At 43.3% G+C, this 27,376-nt stretch overlaps 14 non-coding genes across 14 annotated transcripts; all 14 read left to right on the top strand.

Annotated features, from left to right (window-relative positions):
- Nucleotides 1-2,236: 2,236 nt before the first annotated feature.
- On the top strand, nucleotides 2,237-2,309 carry trnar-ccu (transfer RNA arginine (anticodon CCU)). The gene has a single exon. It is a non-coding gene; the product is annotated as a tRNA-Arg (tRNA).
- Nucleotides 2,310-6,081: 3,772 nt separating this feature from the next.
- Nucleotides 6,082-6,154, top strand: trnar-ccu (transfer RNA arginine (anticodon CCU)). The gene has a single exon. It is a non-coding gene; the product is annotated as a tRNA-Arg (tRNA).
- A 4,648-nt stretch (nucleotides 6,155-10,802) lies between these two features.
- Nucleotides 10,803-10,874, top strand: trnam-cau (transfer RNA methionine (anticodon CAU)). Its single transcript has one exon. It is a non-coding gene; the product is annotated as a tRNA-Met (tRNA).
- Nucleotides 10,875-14,615: 3,741 nt separating this feature from the next.
- trnam-cau (transfer RNA methionine (anticodon CAU)) lies at nucleotides 14,616-14,687 on the top strand. Its single transcript has one exon. It is a non-coding gene; the product is annotated as a tRNA-Met (tRNA).
- Nucleotides 14,688-17,270: 2,583 nt separating this feature from the next.
- On the top strand, nucleotides 17,271-17,343 carry trnar-ccu (transfer RNA arginine (anticodon CCU)). The gene has a single exon. It is a non-coding gene; the product is annotated as a tRNA-Arg (tRNA).
- A 1,301-nt stretch (nucleotides 17,344-18,644) lies between these two features.
- Nucleotides 18,645-18,717, top strand: trnar-ccu (transfer RNA arginine (anticodon CCU)). Its single transcript has one exon. It is a non-coding gene; the product is annotated as a tRNA-Arg (tRNA).
- Nucleotides 18,718-22,471: 3,754 nt separating this feature from the next.
- trnar-ccu (transfer RNA arginine (anticodon CCU)) lies at nucleotides 22,472-22,544 on the top strand. The gene has a single exon. It is a non-coding gene; the product is annotated as a tRNA-Arg (tRNA).
- Nucleotides 22,545-23,029: 485 nt separating this feature from the next.
- Nucleotides 23,030-23,102, top strand: trnar-ccu (transfer RNA arginine (anticodon CCU)). Its single transcript has one exon. It is a non-coding gene; the product is annotated as a tRNA-Arg (tRNA).
- A 485-nt stretch (nucleotides 23,103-23,587) lies between these two features.
- trnar-ccu (transfer RNA arginine (anticodon CCU)) lies at nucleotides 23,588-23,660 on the top strand. Its single transcript has one exon. It is a non-coding gene; the product is annotated as a tRNA-Arg (tRNA).
- A 758-nt stretch (nucleotides 23,661-24,418) lies between these two features.
- Nucleotides 24,419-24,491, top strand: trnar-ccu (transfer RNA arginine (anticodon CCU)). Its single transcript has one exon. It is a non-coding gene; the product is annotated as a tRNA-Arg (tRNA).
- A 485-nt stretch (nucleotides 24,492-24,976) lies between these two features.
- Nucleotides 24,977-25,049, top strand: trnar-ccu (transfer RNA arginine (anticodon CCU)). The gene has a single exon. It is a non-coding gene; the product is annotated as a tRNA-Arg (tRNA).
- Nucleotides 25,050-25,534: 485 nt separating this feature from the next.
- Nucleotides 25,535-25,607, top strand: trnar-ccu (transfer RNA arginine (anticodon CCU)). Its single transcript has one exon. It is a non-coding gene; the product is annotated as a tRNA-Arg (tRNA).
- Nucleotides 25,608-26,365: 758 nt separating this feature from the next.
- Nucleotides 26,366-26,438, top strand: trnar-ccu (transfer RNA arginine (anticodon CCU)). The gene has a single exon. It is a non-coding gene; the product is annotated as a tRNA-Arg (tRNA).
- A 485-nt stretch (nucleotides 26,439-26,923) lies between these two features.
- trnar-ccu (transfer RNA arginine (anticodon CCU)) lies at nucleotides 26,924-26,996 on the top strand. The gene has a single exon. It is a non-coding gene; the product is annotated as a tRNA-Arg (tRNA).
- Nucleotides 26,997-27,376: the final 380 nt, after the last annotated feature.

Genomic DNA, 27,376 nt, shown 5'->3' with positions numbered 1-27,376 from the left:
TTTTTACCTCTTCCAACAGTTCGTATAGGTCATACTGTTTACACAGTATCCCAGTGGCCTAAGATACTGGACTCCTAAGCCATGGATTGTGAGTTCTAGTCTTTTCTGAAGTGGCTGAGAGCAGAGTGGCGCAGCGGAAGTGTGCTGGGCCCATAACCCAGAGGTCGATGGATCGAAACCATCCTCTGCTAAACAGTTTATTTTAAGTGCGAACAACATTTTTAAAAAATGTGTCGTTTCATGGGCATGTCTCAGTGCCATTATATATATTTTTTTACCTCTTCCAACAGTTCGTATAGGTCATACTGTTTACACAGTATCCCAGTGGCCTAAGATACTGGACTCCTAAGCCAAAGATTTTGAGTTCTAGTCTTTTCTGAAGTGGCTGAGAGCAGAGTGGCACAGCGGAAGCGTGCTGGGCCCATAACACAGAGGTCGATGGATCGAAACCATCCTCTGCTAAACAGATTATTTTCAAAAATGAAACGCAAACAGAAATTAGAAAGCTACATTTCATTTGCGTGTCTCAGTGCTATCCAGTACACATTGTTTTTACTGCTTGTATCAGTTCGTACTATTTGCAAAAGGTAGACAGTGCCCCAGTTAACTACTGGATAAGGCATTGGCCTCCTAAGCCAGGGATTGTGGGTTCAAGTCCCATCTGGGGTGGATGGAAGCAGAGTGGAGCAGCGGAAGCGTGCTGTGCCCATAACCCAGAGGTCGATGGATCGAAACCATCCTCTGCTAAACAGTTTATTTTAAGTGCGAACAACATTTTTAAAAAATATGTCGTTTCATGGGTCTCAGTGCCATTATAATTTTTTTTTTACCTCTTCCAACAGTTCGTATAGGTCATACTGTTTACACAGTATCCCAGTGGCCTAAGATACTGGACTCCTAAGCCATGGATTGTGAGTTCTAGTCTTTTTTGAAGTGGCTGAGAGCAGAGTGGCGCAGCGGAAGCGTGCTGGGCCCATAACCCAGAGGTCGATGGATCGAAACCATTCTCTGCTAAACAGTTCATTTTAAGTGCGAACAACATTTTTTAAAAATGTGTCGTTTCATGGGCATGTCTCAGTGCCATTATAATTTTTTTTTTACCTCTTCCAACAGTTCGTATAGGTCATACTGTTTGCACAGTATCCCAGTGGCCTAAGATACTGGACTCCTAAGCCAAAGATTTTGAGTTCTAGTCTTTTCTGAAGTGGCTGAGAACAGAGTGGCGCAGCGGAAGCGTGCTGGGCCCATAACCCAGAGGTCGATGGATCGAAACCATCCTCTGCTAAACAGTTTATTTTAAGTGCGAACAACATTTTTAAAAAATATGTTGTTTCATGGGCATAATGTCTCAGTGCCATTATAATTTTTTTTTTACCTCTTCCAACAGTTCGTATAGGTCATACTGTTTACACAGTATCCCAGTGGCCTAAGATACTGGACTCCTAAGCCATGGATTGTGAGTTCTAGTCTTTTCTGAAGTGGCTGAGAGCAGAGTGGCGCAGCGGAAGCGTGCTGGGCCCATAACCCAGAGGTCGATGGATCGAAACCATCCTCTGCTAAACACTTTATTTTAAGTGCGAACAACATTTTTAAAAAATGTGTCGTTTCATGGGCATAATGTCTCAGTGCCATTATAATTTTTTTTACCTCTTCCAACAGTTCGTATAGGTCATACTGTTTACACAGTATCCCAGTGGCCTAAGATACTGGACTCCTAAGCCATGGATTGTGAGTTCTAGTCTTTTCTGAAGTGGCTGAGAGCAGAGTGGCGCAGCGGAAGCGTGCTGGGCCCATAACCCAGAGGTCGATGGATCGAAACCATCCTCTGCTAAACAGTTTATTTTAAGTGCGAACAACATTTTTAAAAAATGTGTCGTTTCATGGGCATGTCTCAGTGCCATTATATATATTTTTTTACCTCTTCCAACAGTTCGTATAGGTCATACTGTTTACACAGTATCCCAGTGGCCTAAGATACTGGACTCCTAAGCCAAAGATTTTGAGTTCTAGTCTTTTCTGAAGTGGCTGAGAGCAGAGTGGCACAGCGGAAGCGTGCTGGGCCCATAACACAGAGGTCGATGGATCGAAACCATCCTCTGCTAAACAGATTATTTTCAAAAATGAAACGCAAACAGAAATTAGAAAGCTACATTTCATTTGCGTGTCTCAGTGCTATCCAGTACACATTGTTTTTACTGCTTGTATCAGTTCGTACTATTTGCAAAAGGTAGACAGTGCCCCAGTGGCCTAATGGATAAGGCACTGGCCTCCTAAGCCAGGGATTGTGGGTTCAAGTCCCATCTGGGGTGGATGGAAGCAGAGTGGCGCAGCGGAAGCGTGCTGGGCCCATAACCCAGAGGTCGATGGATCGAAACCATCCTCTGCTAAACAGTTTATTTTAAGTGCGAACAACATTTTTAAAAAATATGTCATTTCATGGGCATAATGTCTCAGTGCCATTATAATTTTTTTTTTACCTCTTCCAACAGTTCGTATAGGTCATACTGTTTACACAGTATCCCAGTGGCCTAAGATACTGGACTCCTAAGCCATGGATTGTGAGTTCTAGTCTTTTCTGAAGTGGCTGAGAGCAGAGTGGCGCAGCGGAAGCGTGCTGGGCCCATAACCCAGAGGTCGATGGATCGAAACCATTCTCTGCTAAACAGTTCATTTTAAGTGCGAACAACATTTTTTTAAAATGTGTCGTTTCATGGGCATGTCTCAGTGCCATTATATTTTTTTTTTTACCTCTTCCAACAGTTCGTATAGGTCATACTGTTTACACAGTATCCCAGTGGCCTAAGATACTGGACTCCTAAGCCAAAGATTTTGAGTTCTAGTCTTTTCTGAAGTGGCTGAGAGCAGAGTGGCGCAGCGGAAGCGTGCTGGGCCCATAACCCAGAGGTCGATGGATCGAAACCATCCTCTGCTAAACAGTTTATTTTAAGTGCGAACAACATTTTTAAAAAATGTGTCGTTTCATGGGCATAATGTCTCAGTGCCATTATAATTTTTTTTACCTCTTCCAACAGTTCGTATAGGTCATACTGTTTACACAGTATCCCAGTGGCCTAAGATACTGGACTCCTAAGCCATGGATTGTGAGTTCTAGTCTTTTCTGAAGTGGCTGAGAGCAGAGTGGCGCAGCGGAAGCGTGCTGGGCCCATAACCCAGAGGTCGATGGATCGAAACCATCCTCTGCTAAACAGTTTATTTTAAGTGCGAACAACATTTTTAAAAAATGTGTCGTTTCATGGGCATGTCTCAGTGCCATTATATATATTTTTTTACCTCTTCCAACAGTTCGTATAGGTCATACTGTTTACACAGTATCCCAGTGGCCTAAGATACTGGACTCCTAAGCCATGGATTGTGAGTTCTAGTCTTTTCTGAAGTGGCTGAGAGCAGAGTGGCGCAGCGGAAGCGTGCTGGGCCCATAACCCAGAGGTCGATGGATCGAAACCATTCTCTGCTAAACAGTTCATTTTAAGTGCGAACAACATTTTTTAAAAATGTGTCGTTTCATGGGCATGTCTCAGTGCCATTATATTTTTTTTTTTACCTCTTCCAACAGTTCGTATAGGTCATACTGTTTACACAGTATCCCAGTGGCCTAAGATACTGGACTCCTAAGCCAAAGATTTTGAGTTCTAGTCTTTTCTGAAGTGGCTGAGAGCAGAGTGGCACAGCGGAAGCGTGCTGGGCCCAAAACACAGAGGTCGATGGATCGAAACCATCCTCTGCTAAACAGATTATTTTCAAAAATGAAACGCAAACAGAAATTAGAAAGCTAAATTTCATTTGCGTGTCTCAGTGCTATCCAGTACACATTGTTTTTACTGCTTGTATCAGTTCGTACTATTTGCAAAAGGTAGACAGTGCCCCAGTTAACTAATGGATAAGGGATTGGCCTCCTAAGCCAGGGATTGTGGGTTCAAGTCCCATCTGGGGTGGATGGAAAAAGAGTGGCGCAGCGGGAGCGTGCTGGACCCATAACCCAGAGGTCGATGGATCGAAACCATCCTCTGCTAAACAGTTCATTTTAAGTGCGAACAACATTTTTAAAAAATATGTCGTTTCATGGGCATAATGTCTCAGTGCCATTATATTTTTTTTTTTACCTCTTCCAACAGTTCGTATAGGTCATACTGTTTACACAGTATCCCAGTGGCCTAAGATACTGGACTCCTAAGCCATGGATTGTGAGTTCTAGTCTTTTCTGAAGTGGCTGAGAGCAGAGTGGCGCAGCGGAAGCGTGCTGGGCCCATAACCCAGAGGTCGATGGATCGAAACCATTCTCTGCTAAACAGTTCATTTTAAGTGCGAACAACATTTTAAAAAAATGTGTCGTTTCATGGGCATGTCTCAGTGCCATTATATTTTTTTTTTTACCTCTTCCAACAGTTCGTATAGGTCATACTGTTTACACAGTATCCCAGTGGCCTAAGATTCTGGACTCCTAAGCCAAAGATTTTGAGTTCTAGTCTTTTCTGAAGTGGCTGAGAGCAGAGTGGCGCAGCGGAAGCGTGCTGGGCCATAACCCAGAGGTCGATGGATCGAAACCATCCTCTGCTAAACAGTTTATTTTAAGTGCGAACAACATTTTTAAAAAATGTGTCGTTTCATGGGCATAATGTCTCAGTGCCATTATAATTTTTTTTACCTCTTCCAACAGTTCGTATAGGTCATACTGTTTACACAGTATCCCAGTGGCCTAAGATACTGGACTCCTAAGCCATGGATTGTGAGTTCTAGTCTTTTCTGAAGTGGCTGAGAGCAGAGTGGCGCAGAGGAAGCGTGCTGGGCCCATAACCCAGAGGTCGATGGATCGAAACCATCCTCTGCTAAACAGTTTATTTTAAGTGCGAACAACATTTTTAAAAAATGTGTCGTTTCATGGGCATGTCTCAGTGCCATTATATATATTTTTTTACCTCTTCCAACAGTTCGTATAGGTCATACTGTTTACACAGTATCCCAGTGGCCTAAGATACTGGACTCCTAAGCCATGGATTGTGAGTTCTAGTCTTTTCTGAAGTGGCTGAGAGCAGAGTGGCGCAGCGGAAGCGTGCTGGGCCCATAACCCAGAGGTCGATGGATCGAAACCATCCTCTGCTAAACAGATTATTTTCAAAAATGAAACGCAAACAGAAATTAGAAAGCTAAATTTCATTTGCGTGTCTCAGTGCTATCCAGTACACATTGTTTTTACTGCTTGTATCAGTTCGTACTATTTGCAAAAGGTAGACAGTGCCCCAGTTAACTAATGGATAAGGGATTGGCCTCCTAAGCCAGGGATTGTGGGTTCAAGTGCCATCTGGTGTGGATGGAAGCAGAGTGGAGCAGCGGGAGCGTGCTGGGCCCATAACCCAGAGGTCGATGGATCGAAACCATCCTCTGCTGAACAGTTTATTTTAAGTGCGAACAACATTTTAAAAAAATGTGTCGTTTCATGGGCATAATGTCTCAGTGCCATTATAATTTTTTTTTACCTCTTCCAACAGTTCGTATAGGTCATACTGTTTACACAGTATCCCAGTGGCCTAAGATACTGGACTCCTCAGCCAAAGATTTTGAGTTCTAGTCTTTTCTGAAGTGGCTGAGAGCAGAGTGGCGCAGCGGAAGCGTGCTGTGCCGATAACCCAGAGGTCGATGAATCGAAACCATCCTCTGCTAAACAGTTTATTTTAAGTGAGAACAACATTTTTAAAAAATGTGTCGTTTCATGGGCATGTCTCAGTGCCATTATATATATTTTTTTACCTCTTCCAACAGTTTGTATAGGTCATACTGTTTACACAGTATCCCAGTGGCCTAAGATACTGGACTCCTAAGCCAAAGATTTTGAGTTCTAGTCTTTTCTGAAGTGGCTTAGAGCAGAGTGGCACAGCGGAAGCGTGCTGGGCCCATAACCCAGAGGTCGATGGATCGAAACCATCCTCTGCTAAACAGATTATTTTCAAAAATGAAACGCAAACAGAAATTAGAAAGCTAAATTTCATTTGCGTGTCTCAGTGCTATCCAGTACACATTGTTTTTACTGCTTGTATCAGTTTGTACTATTTGCAAAAGGTAGACAGTGCCCCATTGGCCTAATGGATAAGGCACTGGCCTCCTAAGCCAGGGATTGTGGGTTCAAGTCCCATCTGGGGTGGATGGAAGCAGAGTGGTGCAGCGGAAGCGTGCTGGGCCCATAACCTAGAGGTCGATGGATCGAAACCATCCTCTGCTAAACAGTTCATTTTAAGTGCGAGCAACATTTTTAAAAAATATGTCGTTTCATGGGCATAATGTCTCAGTGCCATTATAATTTTTTTTTTACCTCTTCCAACAGTTCGTATAGGTCATACTGTTTACACAGTATCCCAGTGGCCTAAGATACTGGACTCCTAAGCCATGGATTGTGAGTTCTAGTCTTTTCTGAAGTGGCTGAGAGCAGAGTGGCGCAGCGGAAGCGTGCTGGGCCCATAACCCAGAGGTCGATGGATCGAAACCATTCTCTGCTAAACAGTTCATTTTAAGTGCGAACAACATTTTTTTAAAATGTGTCGTTTCATGGGCATGTCTCAGTGCCATTATAATTTTTTTTTTACCTCTTCCAACAGTTCGTATAGGTCATACTGTTTACACAGTATCCCAGTGGCCTAAGATACTGGACTCCTAAGCCATGGATTGTGAGTTCTAGTCTTTTCTCAAGTGGCTGAGAGCAGAGTGGCGCAGCGGAAGCGTGCTGGGCCCATAACCCAGAGGTCGATGGATCGAAACCATTCTCTGCTAAACAGTTCATTTTAAGTGCGAACAACATTTTTTAAAAATGTGTCGTTTCATGGGCATGTCTCAGTGCCATTATAATTTTTTTTTACCTCTTCCAACAGTTCGTATAGGTCATACTGTTTACACAGTATCCCAGTGGCCTAAGATACTGGACTCCTAAGCCAAAGATTTTGAGTTCTAGTCTTTTCTGAAGTGGCTGAGAGCAGAGTGGCGCAGCGGAAGCGTGCTGGGCCCATAACCCAGAGGTCGATGGATCGAAACCATCCTCTGCTAAACAGTTTATTTTAAGTGCGAACAACATTTTTAAAAAATGTGTCGTTTCATGGGCATGTCTCAGTGCCATTATATATATTTTTTTACCTCTTCCAACAGTTCGTATAGGTCATACTGTTTACACAGTATCCCAGTGGCCTAAGATACTGGACTCCTAAGCCAAAGATTTTGAGTTCTAGTCTTTTCTGAAGTGGCTGAGAGCAGAGTGGCACAGCGGAAGCGTGCTGGGCCCATAACACAGAGGTCGATGGATCGAAACCATCCTCTGCTAAGCAGATTATTTTCAAAAATGAAACGCAAACAGAAATTAGAAAGCTAAATTTCATTTGCGTGTCTCAGTGCTATCCAGTACACATTGTTTTTACTGCTTGTATCAGTTCGTACTATTTGCAAAAGGTAGACAGTGCCCCAGTTAACTAATGGATAAGGCATTGGCCTCCTAAGCCAGCGATTGTGGGTTCAAGTCCCATCTGGGGTGGATGGAAGCAGAGTGGAGCAGCGGAAGCGTGCTGGGCCCATAACCCAGAGGTCGATGGATCGAAACCATCCTCTGCTAAACAGTTTATTTTAAGTGCGAACAACATTTTTAAAAAATGTGTCGTTTCATGGGCATAATGTCTCAGTGCCATTATAATTTTTTTTTACCTCTTCCAACAGTTCGTATAGGTCATACTGTTTACACAGTATCCCAGTGGCCTAAGATACTGGACTCCTCAGCCAAAGATTTTGAGTTCTAGTCTTTTCTGAAGTGGCTGAGAGCAGAGTGGCGCAGCGGAAACGTGCTGGGCCCATAACCCAGAGGTCGATGGATCGAAACCATTCTCTGCTAAACAGTTTATTTTAAGTGCGAACAACATTTTTTAAAAATGTGTCGTTTCATGGGCATGTCTCAGTGCCATTATAATTTTTTTTTTATCTCTTCCAACAGTTCGTATAGGTCATACTGTTTACACAGTATCCCAGTGGCCTAAGATACTGGACTCCTAAGCCATGGATTGTGAGTTCTAGTCTTTTCTCAAGTGGATGAGAAGAGAGTGGTGCAGCGGAAGCGTGCTGGGCCCATAACCCAGAGGTCGATGGATCGAAACCATTCTCTGCTAAACAGCTGATTTTAAGTGCGAACAACATTTTTAAAAAATGTGTCGTTTCATGGGCATGTCTCAGTGCCATTATATATATTTATTTACCTCTTCCAACAGTTCGTATAGGTCATACTGTTTACACAGTATCCCAGTGGCCTAAGACACTGGACTCCTAAGCCACGGATTGTGAGTTCTATTCTTTTCTGAAGTGTCTGAGAGCAGAGTGGCGCAGCGGAAGCGTGCTAGGCCCTTAACCCAGAGGTCGATGGATCGAAACCATCCTCTGCTAAACATTTTATTTTAAGTGCGAACAACATTTTTTTTTAATGTGTCGTTTCATGGGCATGTCTCAGTGCCATTATCATTTTTTGTTTACCTCTTCCAACAGTTCGTATAGGTCATACTGTTTACACAGTATCCCAGTGGCCTAAGACACTGGACTCCTAAGCCAAGGATTGTGAGTTCTAGTCTTTTCTGAAGTGGCTGAGAGCAGAGTTGATCAGCGGAAGCGTGCTGTGCCCATAACCCAGAGGTCGATGGATCGAAACCATCCTCTGCTAAACAGCTTATTTTAAGTGCGAACATTTTTAAAAAATGTGTCGTTTCATGGGCATGTCTCAGTGCCATTATATATATTTATTTACCTCTTCCAACAGTTCGTATAGGTCATACTGTTTACACAGTATCCCAGTGGCCTAAGACACTGGACTCCTAAGCCACGGATTGTGAGTTCTATTCTTTTCTGAAGTGTCTGAGAGCAGAGTGGCGCAGCGGAAGCGTGCTGGGCCTATAACCCAAAGGTCGATGGATCGAAACCATCCTCTGCTAAACAGTTTATTTTAAGTGCGAACAACATTTTTTTTAAATGTGTCGTTTCATGGGCATAATGTCTCAGTGCCATTATAATTAGTTTTTTACCTCTTCCAACAGTTCGTATAGGTCATACTGTTTACACAGTATCCCAGTGGCCTAGGACACTGGACTCCTAAGCCATGGATTGTGAGTTCTAGTCTTTTCTGAAGTGGCTGAGAGCAGAGTGGCGCAGCGGAAGCGTGCTGGGCCCATAACCCAGAGGTCGATGGATCGAAACCATCCTCTGCTAAACAGTTTATTTTAAGTGCGAACAACATTTTTAAAATGTGTGTCGTTTCATGGGCATAATGTCTCAGTGCCATTATAATTTTTTTTTTACCTCTTCCAACAGTTCGTATAGGTCATACTTTTTACACAGTATCCCAGTGGCCTAAGACACTGGACTCCTAAGCCATGGATTGTGAGTTCTAGTCTTTTCTGAAGTGGCTGAGAGCAGAGTGGCGCAGCGGAAGCGTGCTGGGCCCATAACCCAGAGGTCGATGGATCGAAACCATCCTCTGCTAAACAGTTTATTGTAAGTGCGAACAACATTTAAAAAAAATGTGTCGTTTCATGGGCATAATGTCTCAGTGCCATTATAATTTTTTTTGTTACCTCTTCCAACAGTTCGTATAGGTCATACTGTTTACACAGTATCCCAGTGGCCTAAGATACTGGACTCCTAAGCCATGGATTGTGAGTTCTAGTCTTTTCTGAAGTGGCTGAGAGCAGAGTGGCGCAGCGGAAGATTGTTGGGCCCATAACCCAGAGGTCGATGGATCGAAACCATCCTCTGCTAAACAGTTTATTTTAAGTGCGAACAACATTTTTAAAATGTGTGTCGTTTCATGGGCATAATGTCTCAGTGCCATTATAATTTTTTTTTTACCTCTTCCAACAGTTCGTATAGGTCATACTGTTTACACAGTATCCCAGTGGCCTAAGATACTGGACTCCTAAGCCATGGATTGTGAGTTCTAGTCTTTTCTGAAGTGGCTGAGAGCAGAGTGGCGCAGCGGAAGCGTGCTGGGCCATAACCCAGAGGTCGATGGATCGAAACCATCCTCTGCTAAACAGTTTATTTTAAGTGCGAACAACATTTTTAAAAAATGTGTCTTTTCATGGGCATAATGTCTCAGTGCCATTATAATTTGTTTTTTACCTCTTCCAACAGTTCGTATAGGTCATACTGTTTACACAGTATCCCAGTGGCCTAAGATACTGGACTCCTAAGCCATGGATTGTGAGTTCTAGTCTTTTCTGAAGTGGCTTTGAGCAGAGTGGCACAGCGGAAGCGTGCTGGACCCATAACCCAGAGGTCGATGGATCGAAACCATCCTCTGCTAAACAGTTTATTTTAAGTGCGAACAACATTTTTAAAAAATGTGTCGTTTCATGGGCATAATGTCTCAGTGCCATTATAATTTTTTTTTACCTCTTCCAACAGTTCGTATAGGTCATACTGTTTACACAGTATCCCAGTGGCCTAAGATACTGGACTCCTAAGCCATGGATTGTGAGTTCTAGTCTTTTCTGAAGTGGCTGAGAGCAGAGTGGCGCAGCGGAAGCGTGCTGGGCCCATAACCCAGAGGTCAATGGATCGAAACCATCCTCTGCTAAATAGTTTATTTTAAGTGCGAACAACATTTTAAAAAAATGTGTCGTTTCATGGGCATAATGTCTCAGTGCCATTATAATTTGTTTTTTACCTCTTCCAACAGTTCGTATAGGTCATACTGTTTACACAGTATCCCAGTGGCCTAAGATACTGGACTCCTAAGCCATGGATTGTGAGTTCTAGTCTTTTCTGAAGTGGCTTAGAGCAGAGTGGCGCAGTGGAAGCGTGCTGGGCCCATAACCCAGAGGTCGATGGATCGAAACCATCCTCTGCTGAACAGTTTATTTTAAGTGCGAAAAACATTTTTAAAAAATGTGTCGTTTCATGGGCATAATGTCTCAGTGCCATTATAATTTTTTTTTACCTCTTCCAACAGTTCGTATAGGTCATACTGTTTACACAGTATCCCAGTGGCCTAAGCTACTGGACTCCTAAGCCATGGATTGTGAGTTCTAGTCTTTTCTGAAGTGGCTGAGAGCAGAGTGGCGCAGCGGAAGCGTGCTGGGCCCATAACCCAGAGGTTGATGGATCGAAACCATCCTCTGCTAAACAGTTCATTTTAAGTGCGAACAACATTTTTTTAAAATGTGTCGTTTCATGGGCATGTCTCAGTGCCATTATATTTTTTTTTTTACCTCTTCCAACAGTTCGTATAGGTCATACTGTTTACACAGTATCCCAGTGGCCTAAGATACTGGACTCCTAAGCCATGGATTGTGAGTTCTAGACTTTTCTGAAGTGGCTGAGAGCAGAGTGGCGCAGCGGAAGAGTGCTGGGCCCATAACCCAGAGGTCGATGGATCGAAACCATCCTCTGCTAAACAGTTTATTTTAAGTGCGAACAACATTTTTTAAAAATGTGTAGTTTCATGGGCATGTCTCAGTGCCATTATATATATTTTTTTACCTCTTCCAACAGTTCGTATAGGTCATACTGTTTACACAGTATCCCAGTGGCCTAAGACACTGGACTCCTAAGCAATGGATTGTGAGTTCTAGTCTTTTCTGAAGGTGATGAGAGCAGAGTGTCGCAGCGGAAGCGTGCTGGGCCCATAACCCAGAGGTCGATGGATCGAAACCATCCTCTGCTAAACAGTTTATTTTAAGTGCGAACAACATTTTTTAAAAATGTGTCGTTTCATGGGCATGTCTCAGTGCCATTATATATATTTTTTTACCTCTTCCAAAAGTTCGTATAGGTCATACTGTTTACACAGTATCCCAGTGGCCTAAGATACTGGACTCCTAAGCCATGGATTGTGAGTTCTAGTCTTTTCTGAAGTGGCTGAGAGCAGAGTGGCGCAGCGGAAGATTGTTGGGCCCATAACCCAGAGGTCGATGGATCGAAACCATCCTCTGCTAAACAGTTTATTTTAAGTGCGAACAACATTTTTAAAATGTGTGTCGTTTCATGGGCATAATGTCTCAGTGCCATTATAATTTTTTTTTTACCTCTTCCAACAGTTCGTATAGGTCATACTGTTTACACAGTATCCCAGTGGCCTAAGATACTGGACTCCTAAGCCATGGATTGTGAGTTCTAGTCTTTTCTGAAGTGGCTGAGAGCAGAGTGGCGCAGCGGAAGCGTGCTGGGCCATAACCCAGAGGTCGATGGATCGAAACCATCCTCTGCTAAACAGTTTATTTTAAGTGCGAACAACATTTTTAAAAAATGTGTCTTTTCATGGGCATAATGTCTCAGTGCCATTATAATTTGTTTTTTACCTCTTCCAACAGTTCGTATAGGTCATACTGTTTACACAGTATCCCAGTGGCCTAAGATACTGGACTCCTAAGCCATGGATTGTGAGTTCTAGTCTTTTCTGAAGTGGCTTTGAGCAGAGTGGCACAGCGGAAGCGTGCTGGACCCATAACCCAGAGGTCGATGGATCGAAACCATCCTCTGCTAAACAGTTTATTTTAAGTGCGAACAACATTTTTAAAAAATGTGTCGTTTCATGGGCATAATGTCTCAGTGCCATTATAATTTTTTTTTACCTCTTCCAACAGTTCGTATAGGTCATACTGTTTACACAGTATCCCAGTGGCCTAAGCTACTGGACTCCTAAGCCATGGATTGTGAGTTCTAGTCTTTTCTGAAGTGGCTGAGAGCAGAGTGGCGCAGCGGAAGCGTGCTGGGCCCATAACCCAGAGGTTGATGGATCGAAACCATCCTCTGCTAAACAGTTCATTTTAAGTGCGAACAACATTTTTTTAAAATGTGTCGTTTCATGGGCATGTCTCAGTGCCATTATATTTTTTTTTTTACCTCTTCCAACAGTTCGTATAGGTCATACTGTTTACACAGTATCCCAGTGGCCTAAGATACTGGACTCCTAAGCCATGGATTGTGAGTTCTAGACTTTTCTGAAGTGGCTGAGAGCAGAGTGGCGCAGCGGAAGAGTGCTGGGCCCATAACCCAGAGGTCGATGGATCGAAACCATCCTCTGCTAAACAGTTCATTTTAAGTGCGAACAACATTTTTTAAAAATGTGTAGTTTCATGGGCATGTCTCAGTGCCATTATATATTTTTTTTTACCTCTTCCAACAGTTCGTATAGGTCATACTGTTTACACAGTATCCCAGTGGCCTAAGACACTGGACTCCTAAGCAATGGATTGTGAGTTCTAGTCTTTTCTGAAGGTGATGAGAGCAGAGTGTCGCAGCGGAAGCGTGCTGGGCCCATAACCCAGAGGTCGATGGATCGAAACCATCCTCTGCTAAACAGTTTATTTTAAGTGCGAACAACATTTTTTAAAAATGTGTCGTTTCATGGGCATGTCTCAGTGCCATTATATATATTTTTTTACCTCTTCCAAAAGTTCGTATAGGTCATACTGTTTACACAGTATCCCAGTGGCCTAAGATACTGGACTCCTAAGCCATGGATTGTGAGTTCTAGTCTTTTCTGAAGTGGCTGAGAGCAGAGTGGCGCAGCGGAAGATTGTTGGGCCCATAACCCAGAGGTCGATGGATCGAAACCATCCTCTGCTAAACAGTTTATTTTAAGTGCGAACAACATTTTTAAAATGTGTGTCGTTTCATGGGCATAATGTCTCAGTGCCATTATAATTTTTTTTTTACCTCTTCCAACAGTTCGTATAGGTCATACTGTTTACACAGTATCCCAGTGGCCTAAGATACTGGACTCCTAAGCCATGGATTGTGAGTTCTAGTCTTTTCTGAAGTGGCTGAGAGCAGAGTGGCGCAGCGGAAGCGTGCTGGGCCATAACCCAGAGGTCGATGGATCGAAACCATCCTCTGCTAAACAGTTTATTTTAAGTGCGAACAACATTTTTAAAAAATGTGTCTTTTCATGGGCATAATGTCTCAGTGCCATTATAATTTGTTTTTTACCTCTTCCAACAGTTCGTATAGGTCATACTGTTTACACAGTATCCCAGTGGCCTAAGATACTGGACTCCTAAGCCATGGATTGTGAGTTCTAGTCTTTTCTGAAGTGGCTTTGAGCAGAGTGGCACAGCGGAAGCGTGCTGGACCCATAACCCAGAGGTCGATGGATCGAAACCATCCTCTGCTAAACAGTTTATTTTAAGTGCGAACAACATTTTTAAAAAATGTGTCGTTTCATGGGCATAATGTCTCAGTGCCATTATAATTTTTTTTTACCTCTTCCAACAGTTCGTATAGGTCATACTGTTTACACAGTATCCCAGTGGCCTAAGATACTGGACTCCTGAGCCATGGATTGTGAGTTCTAGTCTTTTCTGAAGTGGCTGAGAGCAGAGTGGCGCAGCGGAAGCGTGCTGGGCCAATAACCCAGAGGTCAATGGATCGAAACCATCCTCTGCTAAATAGTTTATTTTAAGTGCGAACAACATTTTAAAAAAATGTGTCGTTTCATGGGCATAATGTCTCAGTGCCATTATAATTTGTTTTTTACCTCTTCCAACAGTTCGTATAGGTCATACTGTTTACACAGTATCCCAGTGGCCTAAGATACTGGACTCCTAAGCCATGGATTGTGAGTTCTAGTCTTTTCTGAAGTGGCTTAGAGCAGAGTGGCGCAGTGGAAGCGTGCTGGGCCCATAACCCAGAGGTCGATGGATCGAAACCATCCTCTGCTGAACAGTTTATTTTAAGTGCGAAAAACATTTTTAAAAAATGTGTCGTTTCATGGGCATAATGTCTCAGTGCCATTATAATTTTTTTTTACCTCTTCCAACAGTTCGTATAGGTCATACTGTTTACACAGTATCCCAGTGGCCTAAGCTACTGGACTCCTAAGCCATGGATTGTGAGTTCTAGTCTTTTCTGAAGTGGCTGAGAGCAGAGTGGCGCAGCGGAAGCGTGCTGGGCCCATAACCCAGAGGTTGATGGATCGAAACCATCCTCTGCTAAACAGTTCATTTTAAGTGCGAACAACATTTTTTTAAAATGTGTCGTTTCATGGGCATGTCTCAGTGCCATTATAATTTTTTTTTTACCTCTTCCAACAGTTCGTATAGGTCATACTGTTTACACAGTATCCCAGTGGCCTAAGACACTGGACTCCTAAGCAATGGATTGTGAGTTCTAGTCTTTTCTGAAGGGTATGAGAGCAGAGTGAAGCAGCGGAAGCGTGCTGGGCCCATAACCCAGAGGTCGATGGATCGAAACATCCTCTGCTAAACAGTTTATTTTAAGTGCGAACAACATTTTTTTAAAATGTGTCGTTTCATGGGCATGTCTCAGTGCCATTATATATATTTTTTTACCTCTTCCAACAGTTCGTATAGGTCATACTGTTTACACAGTATCCCAGTGGCCTAAGATACTGGACTCCTAAGCCAAAGATTTTGAGTTCTAGTCTTTTCTGAAGTGGCTGAGAGCAGAGTGGTGCAGTGGAATCGTGCTGGGCCCATAACCCAGAGGTCGATGGATCGAAACCATCCTCTGCTAAACAGTTTATTTTAAGTGCGAACAACATTTTTAAAAAATGTGTCGTTTCATGGGCATAATGTCTCAGTGCCATTATACATTTTTTTTTACCTCTTCCAACAGTTCGTATAGGTCATACTGTTTACACAGTATCCCAGTGGCCTAAGATACTGGACTCCTAAGCCATGGATTGTGAGTTCTAGTCTTTTCTGAAGTGGCTGAGAGCAGAGTGGCGCAGCGGAAGCGTGCTTGGCCCATAACCCAGAGGTTGATGGATCGAAACCATCCTCTGCTAAACAGTTCATTTTAAGTGCGAACAACATTTTTAAAAAATGTGTCGTTTCAAGGGCATGTCTCAGTGCCATTATAATTTTTTTTTTACCTCTTCCAACAGTTCGTATAGGTCATACTGTTTACACAGTATCCCAGTGGCCTAAGATACTGGACTCCTAAGCCTTGGATTGTGAGTTCTAGTCTTTTCTGATGTGGCTGAGAGCAGAGTGGAGCAGCGGAAGCGTGCTGGGCCCATAACCCAGAGGTCGATGGATCGAAACCATCCTCTGCTAAACAGTTTATTTTAAGTGCGAACAACATTTTTAAAAAATATGTTGTTTCATGGGCATAATGTCTCAGTGCCATTATAATTTTTTTTTTACCTCTTCCAACAGTTCGTATAGGTCATACTGTTTACACAGTATCCCAGTGGCCTAAGATACTGGACTCCTAAGCCTTGGATTGTGAGTTCTAGTCTTTTCTGATGTGGCTGAGAGCAGAGTGGAGCAGCGGAAGCGTGCTGGGCCCATAACCCAGAGGTCGATGGATCGAAACCATCCTCTGCTAAACAGTTTATTTTAAGTGCGAACAACATTTTTTTTAAATGTGTCGTTTCATGGGCATGTCTCAGTGCCATTATATATATTTTTTTACCTCTTCCAACAGTTCGTATAGGTCATACTGTTTACTCAGTATCCCAGTGGCCTAAGACACTGCACTCCTAAGCAATGGATTGTGAGTTCTAGTCTTTTCTGAAGGGGATGAGAGCAGAGTGGCGCAGCGGAAGCGTGCTGGGCCCATAACCCAGAGGTCGATGGATCGAAACCATCCTCTGCTAAACAGTTTATTTTAAGTGCGAACAACATTTTTAAAAAATATGTTGTTTCATGGGCATAATGTCTCAGTGCCATTATAATTTTTTTTTTACCTCTTCCAACAGTTCGTATAGGTCATACTGTTTACACAGTATCCCAGTGGCCTAAGATACTGGACTCCTAAGCCATGGATTGTGAGTTCTAGTCTTTTCTGAAGTGGCTGAGAGCAGAGTGGCGCAGCGGAAGCGTGCTGGGCCCATAACCCAGAGGTCGATGGATCGAAACCATCCTCTGCTAAACAGTTTATTTTAAGTGCGAACAACATTTTTAAAAAATGTGTCGTTTCATGGGCATGTCTCAGTGCCATTATATATATTTTTTTACCTCTTCCAACAGTTCGTATAGGTCATACTGTTTACACAGTATCCCAGTGGCCTAAGATACTGGACTCCTAAGCCAACGATTTTGAGTTCTAGTCTTTTCTGAAGTGGCTGAGAGCAGAGTGGCACAGCGGAAGCGTGCTGGGCCCATAACACAGAGGTCGATGGATCGAAACCATCCTCTGCTAAACAGATTATTTTCAAAAATGAAACGCAAACAGGAATTAGAAAGCTATATTTCATTTGCGTGTCTCAGTGCTATCCAGTACACATTGTTTTTACTGCTTGTATCAGTTCGTACCATTTGCAAAAGGTAGACAGTGCCCCAGTGGCCTAATGGATAAGGCATTGGCCTCCTAAGCCAGGGATTGTGGGTTAAAGTCCCATCTGGGGTGGATGGAAGCAGAGTGGCGCAGCGGAAGCGTGCTGGGCCCATAACCCAGAGGTCGATGGATCGAAACCATCCTCTGCTAAACAGTTCATTTTAAGTGCGAACAACATTTTTAAAAAATGTGTCGTTTCATGGGCATAATGTCTCAGTGCCATTATAATTTTTTTTTACCTCTTCCAACAGTTCGTATAGGTCATACTGTTTACACAGTATCCCAGTGGCCTAAGATACTGGACTCCTAAGCCTTGGATTGTGAGTTCTAGTCTTTTCTGATGTGGCTGAGAGCAGAGTGGAGCAGCGGAAGCGTGCTGGGCCCATAACCCAGAGGTCGATGGATCGAAACCATCCTCTGCTAAACAGTTTATTTTAAGTGCGAACAACATTTTTTTTAAATGTGTCGTTTCATGGGCATGTCTCAGTGCCATTATATATATTTTTTTACCTCTTCCAACAGTTCGTATAGGTCATACTGTTTACTCAGTATCCCAGTGGCCTAAGACACTGCACTCCTAAGCAATGGATTGTGAGTTCTAGTCTTTTCTGAAGGGGATGAGAGCAGAGTGGCGCAGCGGAAGCGTGCTGGGCCCATAACCCAGAGGTCGATGGATCGAAACCATCCTCTGCTAAACAGTTTATTTTAAGTGCGAACAACATTTTTAAAAAATATGTTGTTTCATGGGCATAATGTCTCAGTGCCATTATAATTTTTTTTTTACCTCTTCCAACAGTTCGTATAGGTCATACTGTTTACACAGTATCCCAGTGGCCTAAGATACTGGACTCCTAAGCCTTGGATTGTGAGTTCTAGTCTTTTCTGATGTGGCTGAGAGCAGAGTGGAGCAGCGGAAGCGTGCTGGGCCCATAACCCAGAGGTCGATGGATCGAAACCATCCTCTGCTAAACAGTTTATTTTAAGTGCGAACAACATTTTTAAAAAATGTGTCGTTTCATGGGCATGTCTCAGTGCCATTATATATATTTTTTTACCTCTTCCAACAGTTCGTATAGGTCATACTGTTTACACAGTATCCCAGTGGCCTAAGATACTGGACTCCTAAGCCAAAGATTTTGAGTTCTAGTCTTTTCTGAAGTGGCTGAGAGCAGAGTGGCACAGCGGAAGCGTGCTGGGCCCATAACACAGAGGTCGATGGATCGAAACCATCCTCTGCTAAACAGATTATTTTCAAAAATGAAACGCAAACAGGAATTAGAAAGCTATATTTCATTTGCGTGTCTCAGTGCTATCCAGTACACATTGTTTTTACTGCTTGTATCAGTTCGTACCATTTGCAAAAGGTAGACAGTGCCCCAGTGGCCTAATGGATAAGGCATTGGCCTCCTAAGCCAGGGATTGTGGGTTAAAGTCCCATCTGGGGTGGATGGAAGCAGAGTGGCGCAGCGGAAGCGTGCTGGGCCCATAACCCAGAGGTCGATGGATCGAAACCATCCTCTGCTAAACAGTTCATTTTAAGTGCGAACAACATTTTAAAAAAATGTGTCGTTTCATGGGCATAATGTCTCAGTGCCATTATAATTTTTTTTTACCTCTTCCAACAGTTCGTATAGGTCATACTGTTTACACAGTATCCCAGTGGCCTAAGATACTGGACTCCTCAGCCAAAGATTTTGAGTTCTAGTCTTTTCTGAAGTGGCTGAGAGCAGAGTGGCGCAGCGGAAGCGTGCTGTGCCGATAACCCAGAGGGCGATGGATCGAAACATCCTCTGCTAAACAGTTTATTTTAAGTGCGAACAACATTTTTTTAAAATGTGTCGTTTCATGGGCATGTCTCATTGCCATTATATATATTTTTTTACCTCTTCCAACAGTTCGTATAGGTAATACTGTTTACACAGTATCCCAGTGGCCTAAGATACTGGACTCCTAAGCCAAAGATTTTGAGTTCTAGTCTTTTCTGAAGTGGCTGAGAGCAGAGTGGCGCAGCGGAAGCTTGCTGGGCCCATAACCCAGAGGTCGATGGATCGAAACCATCCTCTGCTAAACAGTTTATTTTAAGTGCGAACAACAGTTTTAAAAAATGTGTCGTTTCATGGGCATAATGTCTCAGTGCCATTATAATTTTTTTTTACCTCTTCCAACAGTTCGTATAGGTCATACTGTTTACACAGTATCCCAGTGGCCTAAGATACTGGACTCCTAAGCCATGGATTGTGAGTTCTAGTCTTTTCTGAAGTGGCTGAGAGCAGAGGGGCGCAGCGGAAGCGTGCTGGGCCCATAACCCAGAGGTCGATGGATCGAAACCATCCTCTGCTAAACAGTTTATTTTAAGTGCGAACAACATTTTTAAAAAATGTGTCGTTTCATGGGCATGTCTCAGTGCCATTATATATATTTTTTTACCTCTTCCAACAGTTCGTATAGGTCATACTGTTTACACAGTATCCCAGTGGCCTAAGATACTGGACTCCTAAGCCAAAGATTTTGAGTTCTAGTCTTTTCTGAAGTGGCTGAGAGCAGAGTGGCACAGCGGAATCGTGCTGGGCCCATAACACAGAGGTCGATGGATCGAAACCATCCTCTGCTAAACAGATTATTTTCAAAAATGAAACGCAAACAGAAATTAGAAAGCTAAATTTCATTTGCGTGTCTCAGTGCTATCCAGTACACATTGTTTTTACTGCTTGTATCAGTTCGTACTATTTGCAAAAGGTAGACAGTGCACCAGTGGCATAATGGATAAGGCATTGGCCTCCTAAGCCAGGGATTGTGGGTTCAAGTCCCATCTGGGGTGGATGGAAGCAGAGTAGAGCAGCGGAAGCGTGCTGGGCCCATAACCCAGAGGTCGATGGATCGAAACCATCCTCTGCTAAACAGTTTATTTTAAGTGCGAACAACATTTTAAAAAAATGTGTCGTTTCATGGGCATAATGTCTCAGTGCCATTATATATATTTTTTTACCTCTTCCAACAGTTCGTATAGGTCATACTGTTTACACAGTATCCCAGTGGCCTAAGATACTGGACTCCTAAGCCATGGATTGTGAGTTCTAGTCTTTTCTGAAGTGGCTGAGAGCATAGTGGCGCAGCGGAAGCGTGCTGGGCCCATAACCCAGAGGTCGATGGATCGAAACCATCCTCTGCTAAACAGTTTATTTTAAGTGCGAACAACATTTTTTAAAAATGTGTCGTTTCATGGGCATGTCTCAGTGCCATTATATATATTTTTTACCTCTTCCAACAGTTCGTATAGGTCATACTGTTTACACAGTATCCCAGTGGCCTAAGATACTGGACTCCTAAGCCATGGATTGTGAGTTCTAGTCTTTTCTGAAGTGGCTGAGAGCAGAGGGGCGCAGCGGAAGCGTGCTGGGCCCATAACCCAGAGGTCGATGGATCGAAACCATCCTCTGCTAAACAGTTTATTTTAAGTGCGAACAACATTTTTAAAAAATGTGTCGTTTCATGGGCATGTCTCAGTGCCATTATATATATTTTTTTACCTCTTCCAACAGTTTGTATAGGTCATACTGTTTACACAGTATCCCAGTGGCCTAAGATACTGGACTCCTAAGCCAAAGATTTTCAGTTCTAGTCTTTTCTGAAGTGGCTGAGAGCAGAGTGGCACAGCGGAAGCGTGCTGGGCCCATAACACAGAGGTCGATGGATCGAAACCATCCTCTGCTAAACAGATTATTTTCAAAAATGAAACGCAAACAGAAATTAGAAAGCTAAATTTCATTTGCGTGTCTCAGTGCTATCCAGTACACATTGTTTTTACTGCTTGTATCAGTTCGTACTATTTGCGAAAGGTAGACAGTGCCCCAGTGGCCTAATGGATAAGGCATGGGATTGTGGGTTCAAGTCCCATCTGGGGTGGATGGAAGCAGAGTAGAGCAGCGGAAGCGTGCTGGGCCCATAACCCAGAGGTCGATGGATCGAAACCATCCTCTGCTAAACAGTTTATTTTAAGTGCGAACAACATTTTAAAAAAATGTGTCGTTTCATGGGCATAATGTCTCAGTGCCATTATACATTTTTTTTACCTCTTCCAACAGTTCGTATAGGTCATACTGTTTACACAGTATCCCTGTGGCCTAAGATACTGGACTCCTAAGCCATGGATTGTGAGTTCTAGTCTTTTCTGAAGTGGCTGAGAGCAGAGTGGCGCAGCGGAAGCGTGCTGGGCCCATAACCCAGAGGTCGATGGATCGAAACCATCCTCTGCTAAACAGTTTATTTTAAGTGCGAACAACATTTTTTAAAAATGTGTCGTTTCATGGGCATGTCTCAGTGCCATTATATATATTTTTTTACCTCTTCCAACAGTTCGTATAGGTCATACTGTTTACACAGTATCCCAGTGGCCTAAGATACTGGACTCCTAAGCCATGGATTGTGAGTTCTAGTCTTTTCTGAAGTGGCTGAGAGCAGAGTGGCGCAGCGGAAGCGTGCTGGGCCCATAACCCAGAGGTCGATGGATCGAAACCATCTTCTGCTAAACAGTATATTTTAAGTGCGAACAACATTTTTTAAAAATGTGTCGTTTCATGGGCATGTCTCAGTGCCATTATATATATTTTTTACCTCTTCCAACAGTTCGTATAGGTCATACTGTTTACACAGTATCCCAGTGGCCTAAGATACTGGACTCCTAAGCCATGGATTGTGAGTTCTAGTCTTTTCTGAAGTGGCTGAGAGCAGAGGGGCGCAGCGGAAGCGTGCTGGGCCCATAACCCAGAGGTCGATGGATCGAAACCATCCTCTGCTAAACAGTTTATTTTAAGTGCGAACAACATTTTTAAAAAATGTGTCATTTCATGGGCATGTCTCAGTGCCATTATATATTTTTTTTTACCTCTTCCAACAGTTCGTATAGGTCATACTGTTTACACAGAATCCCAGTGGCCTAAGATACTGGACTCCTAAGCCATGGATTGTGAGTTCTAGTCTTTTCTGAAGTGGCTGAGAGCAGAGTGGCACAGCGGAAGCGTGCTGGGCCCATAACACAGAGGTCGATGGATCGAAACCATCCTCTGCTAAACAGATTATTTTCAAAAAAGGAAACGCAAACAGAAATTAGAAAGCTAAATTTCTTTGCGTGTCTCAGTGCTATCCAGTACACATTGTTTTTACTGCTTGTATCAGTTCGTACTATTTGCAAAAGGTAGACAGTGCCCCAGTGGCCTAATGGATAAGGCATTGGCCTCCTAAGCCAGGGATTGTGGGTTAAAGTCCCATCTGGGGTGGATGGAAGCAGAGTAGAGCAGCGGAAGCGTGCTGGGCCCATAACCCAGAGGTCGATGGATCGAAACCATCCTCTGCTAAACAGTTTATTTTAAGTGCGAACAACATTATAAAAAAATGTGTCGTTTCATGTGCGTAATGTCTCAGTGCCATTATAATTTTTTTTTACCTCTTCCAACAGTTCGTATAGGTCATACTGTTTACACAGTATCCCAGTGGCCTAAGATACTGGACTCCTCAGCCAAAGATTTTGAGTTCTAGTCTTTTCTGAAGTGGCTGAGAGCAGAGTGGCACAGCGGAAGCGTGCTGGGCCCATAACACAGAGGTCGATGGATCGAAACCATCCTCTGCTAAACAGATTATTTTCAAAAATGAAACGCAAACAGAAATTAGAAAGCTAAATTTAATTTGCGTGTCTCAGTGCTATCCAGTACACATTGTTTTTACTGCTTGTATCAGTTCGTACTATTTGCAAAAGGTAGACAGTGCCCCAGTGGCCTAATGGATAATGCTTTGGCCTCCTAAGCCAGGGATTGTGGGTTCAAGTCCCATCTGGGGTGGATGGAAGCAGAGTAGAGCAGCGGAAGCGTGCTGGGCCCATAACCCAGAGGTCGATGGATCGAAACCATCCTCTGCTAAACAGTTTATTTTAAGTGCGAACAACATTTTTAAAAAATGTGTCGTTTCATGGGCATAATGTCTCAGTGCCATTATAATTTTTTTTTACTTCTTCCAACAGTTCGTATAGGTCATACTGTTTACACAGTATCCCAGTGGCCTAAGATACTGGACTCCTAAGCCAAAGATTTTGAGTTCTAGTCTTTTCTGAAGTGGCTGAGAGCAGAGTGGCACAGCGGAAGCGTGCTGGGCCCATAACACAGAGGTCGATGGATCGAAACCATCCTCTGCTAAACAGATTATTTTCAAAAATGAAACGCAAACAGGAATTAGAAAGCTAAATTTCATTTGCGTGTCTCAGTGCTATCCAGTACACATTGTTTTTACTGCTTGTATCAGTTCGTACCATTTGCAAAAGGTAGACAGTGCCCCAGTGGCCTAATGGATAAGGCATTGGCCTCCTAAGCCAGGGATTGTGGGTTAAAGTCCCATCTGGGGTGGATGGTAGCAGAGTGGCGCAGCGGAAGCGTGCTGGGCCCATAACCCAGAGGTCGATGGATCGAAACCATCCTCTGCTAAACAGTTCATTTTAAGTGCGAACAACATTTTTTAAAAATGTGTCGTTTCATGGGCATAATGTCTCAGTGCCATTATAATTTTTTTTTACCTCTTCCAACAGTTCGTATAGGTCATACTGTTTACACAGTATCCCAGTGGCCTAAGATACTGGACTCCTCAGCCAAAGATTTTGAGTTCTAGTCTTTTCTGAAGTGGCTGAGAGCAGAGTGGCGCAGCGGAAGCGTGCTGTGCCGATAACCCAGAGGTCGATGGATCGAAACCATCCTCTGCTAAACAGTTTATTTTAAGTGCGAACAACATTTAAAAAAAATGTGTCGTTTCATGGGCATAATGTCTCAGTGCCATTATAATTTTTTTTTACTTCTTCCAACAGTTCGTATAGGTCATACTGTTTACACAGTATCCCAGTGGCCTAAGATACTGGACTCCTAAGCCAAAGATTTTGAGTTCTAGTCTTTTCTGAAGTGGCTGAGAGCAGAGTGGCACAGCGGAAGCGTGCTGGGCCCATAACACAGAGGTCGATGGATCGAAACCATCCTCTGCTGAACAGATTATTTTCAAAAATGAAACGCAAACAGGAATTAGAAAGCTAAATTTCATTTGCGTGTCTCAGTGCTATCCAGTACACATTGTTTTTACTGCTTGTATCAGTTCGTACCATTTGCAAAAGGTAGACAGTGCCCCAGTGGCCTAATGGATAAGGCATTGGCCTCCTAAGCCAGGGATTGTGGGTTAAAGTCCCATCTGGGGTGGATGGAAGCAGAGTGGCGCAGCGGAAGCGTGCTGTGCCGATAACCCAGAGGTCGATGGATCGAAACCATCCTCTGCTAAACAGTTCATTTTAAGTGCGAACAACATTTAAAAAAAATGTGTCGTTTCATGGGCATAATGTCTCAGTGCCATTATAATTTTTTTTTACCTCTTCCAACAGTTCGTATAGGTCATACTGTTTACACAGTATCCCAGTGGCCTAAGATACTGGACTCCTCAGCCAAAGATTTTGAGTTCTAGTCTTTTCTGAAGTGGCTGAGAGCAGAGTGGCACAGCGGAAGCGTGCTGGGCCCATAACACAGAGGTCGATGGATCGAAACCATCCTCTGCTAAACAGATTATTTTCAAAAATGAAACGCAAACAGAAATTAGAAAGCTAAATTTAATTTGCGTGTCTCAGTGCTATCCAGTACACATTGTTTTTACTGCTTGTATCAGTTCGTACTATTTGCAAAAGGTAGACAGTGCCCCAGTGGCCTAATGGATAATGCTTTGGCCTCCTAAGCCAGGGATTGTGGGTTCAAGTCCCATCTGGGGTGGATGGAAGCAGAGTAGAGCAGCGGAAGCGTGCTGGGCCCATAACCCAGAGGTCGATGGATCGAAACCATCCTCTGCTAAACAGTTTATTTTAAGTGCGAACAACATTTTTAAAAAATGTGTCGTTTCATGGGCATAATGTCTCAGTGCCATTATAATTTTTTTTTACTTCTTCCAACAGTTCGTATAGGTCATACTGTTTACACAGTATCCCAGTGGCCTAAGATACTGGACTCCTAAGCCAAAGATTTTGAGTTCTAGTCTTTTCTGAAGTGGCTGAGAGCAGAGTGGCACAGCGGAAGCGTGCTGGGCCCATAACACAGAGGTCGATGGATCGAAACCATCCTCTGCTAAACAGATTATTTTCAAAAATGAAACGCAAACAGGAATTAGAAAGCTAAATTTCATTTGCGTGTCTCAGTGCTATCCAGTACACATTGTTTTTACTGCTTGTATCAGTTCGTACCATTTGCAAAAGGTAGACAGTGCCCCAGTGGCCTAATGGATAAGGCATTGGCCTCCTAAGCCAGGGATTGTGGGTTAAAGTCCCATCTGGGGTGGATGGTAGCAGAGTGGCGCAGCGGAAGCGTGCTGGGCCCATAACCCAGAGGTCGATGGATCGAAACCATCCTCTGCTAAACAGTTCATTTTAAGTGCGAACAACATTTTTAAAAAATGTGTCGTTTCATGGGCATAATGTCTCAGTGCCATTATAATTTTTTTTTACCTCTTCCAACAGTTCGTATAGGTCATACTGTTTACACAGTATCCCAGTGGCCTAAGATACTGGACTCCTCAGCCAAAGATTTTGAGTTCTAGTCTTTTCTGAAGTGGCTGAGAGCAGAGTGGCGCAGCGGAAGCGTGCTGTGCCGATAACCCAGAGGTCGATGGATCGAAACCATCCTCTGCTAAACAGTTTATTTTAAGTGCGAACAACATTTAAAAAAAATGTGTCGTTTCATGGGCATAATGTCTCAGTGCCATTATAATTTTTTTTTACTTCTTCCAACAGTTCGTATAGGTCATACTGTTTACACAGTATCCCAGTGGCCTAAGATACTGGACTCCTAAGCCAAAGATTTTGAGTTCTAGTCTTTTCTGAAGTGGCTGAGAGCAGAGTGGCACAGCGGAAGCGTGCTGGGCCCATAACACAGAGGTCGATGGATCGAAACCATCCTCTGCTGAACAGATTATTTTCAAAAATGAAACGCAAACAGGAATTAGAAAGCTAAATTTCATTTGCGTGTCTCAGTGCTATCCAGTACACATTGTTTTTACTGCTTGTATCAGTTCGTACCATTTGCAAAAGGTAGACAGTGCCCCAGTGGCCTAATGGATAAGGCATTGGCCTCCTAAGCCAGGGATTGTGGGTTAAAGTCCCATCTGGGGTGGATGGAAGCAGAGTGGCGCAGCGGAAGCGTGCTGGGCCCATAACCCAGAGGTCGATGGATCGAAACCATCCTCTGCTAAACAGTTCATTTTAAGTGCGAACAACATTTAAAAAAAATGTGTCGTTTCATGGGCATAATGTCTCAGTGCCATTATAATTTTTTTTTACCTCTTCCAACAGTTCGTATAGGTCATACTGTTTACACAGTATCCCAGTGGCCTAAGATACTGGACTCCTCAGCCAAAGATTTTGAGTTCTAGTCTTTTCTGAAGTGGCTGAGAGCAGAGTGGCACAGCGGAAGCGTGCTGGGCCCATAACACAGAGGTCGATGGATCGAAACCATCCTCTGCTAAACAGATTATTTTCAAAAATGAAACGCAAACAGAAATTAGAAAGCTAAATTTAATTTGCGTGTCTCAGTGCTATCCAGTACACATTGTTTTTACTGCTTGTATCAGTTCGTACTATTTGCAAAAGGTAGACAGTGCCCCAGTGGCCTAATGGATAATGCTTTGGCCTCCTAAGCCAGGGATTGTGGGTTCAAGTCCCATCTGGGGTGGATGGAAGCAGAGTAGAGCAGCGGAAGCGTGCTGGGCCCATAACCCAGAGGTCGATGGATCGAAACCATCCTCTGCTAAACAGTTTATTTTAAGTGCGAACAACATTTTTAAAAAATGTGTCGTTTCATGGGCATAATGTCTCAGTGCCATTATAATTTTTTTTTACTTCTTCCAACAGTTCGTATAGGTCATACTGTTTACACAGTATCCCAGTGGCCTAAGATACTGGACTCCTAAGCCAAAGATTTTGAGTTCTAGTCTTTTCTGAAGTGGCTGAGAGCAGAGTGGCACAGCGGAAGCGTGCTGGGCCCATAACACAGAGGTCGATGGATCGAAACCATCCTCTGCTAAACAGATTATTTTCAAAAATGAAACGCAA

This window comes from Oncorhynchus clarkii, unplaced genomic scaffold (assembly GCF_045791955.1).
Source record: "Oncorhynchus clarkii lewisi isolate Uvic-CL-2024 unplaced genomic scaffold, UVic_Ocla_1.0 unplaced_contig_1723_pilon_pilon, whole genome shotgun sequence".
NCBI classification, from domain to species: Eukaryota; Metazoa; Chordata; class Actinopteri; order Salmoniformes; family Salmonidae; genus Oncorhynchus; species Oncorhynchus clarkii.
The sequence above is the reverse complement of the archived record's forward strand: the minus strand, read 5'-3'. Positions and strand labels throughout refer to the sequence as shown.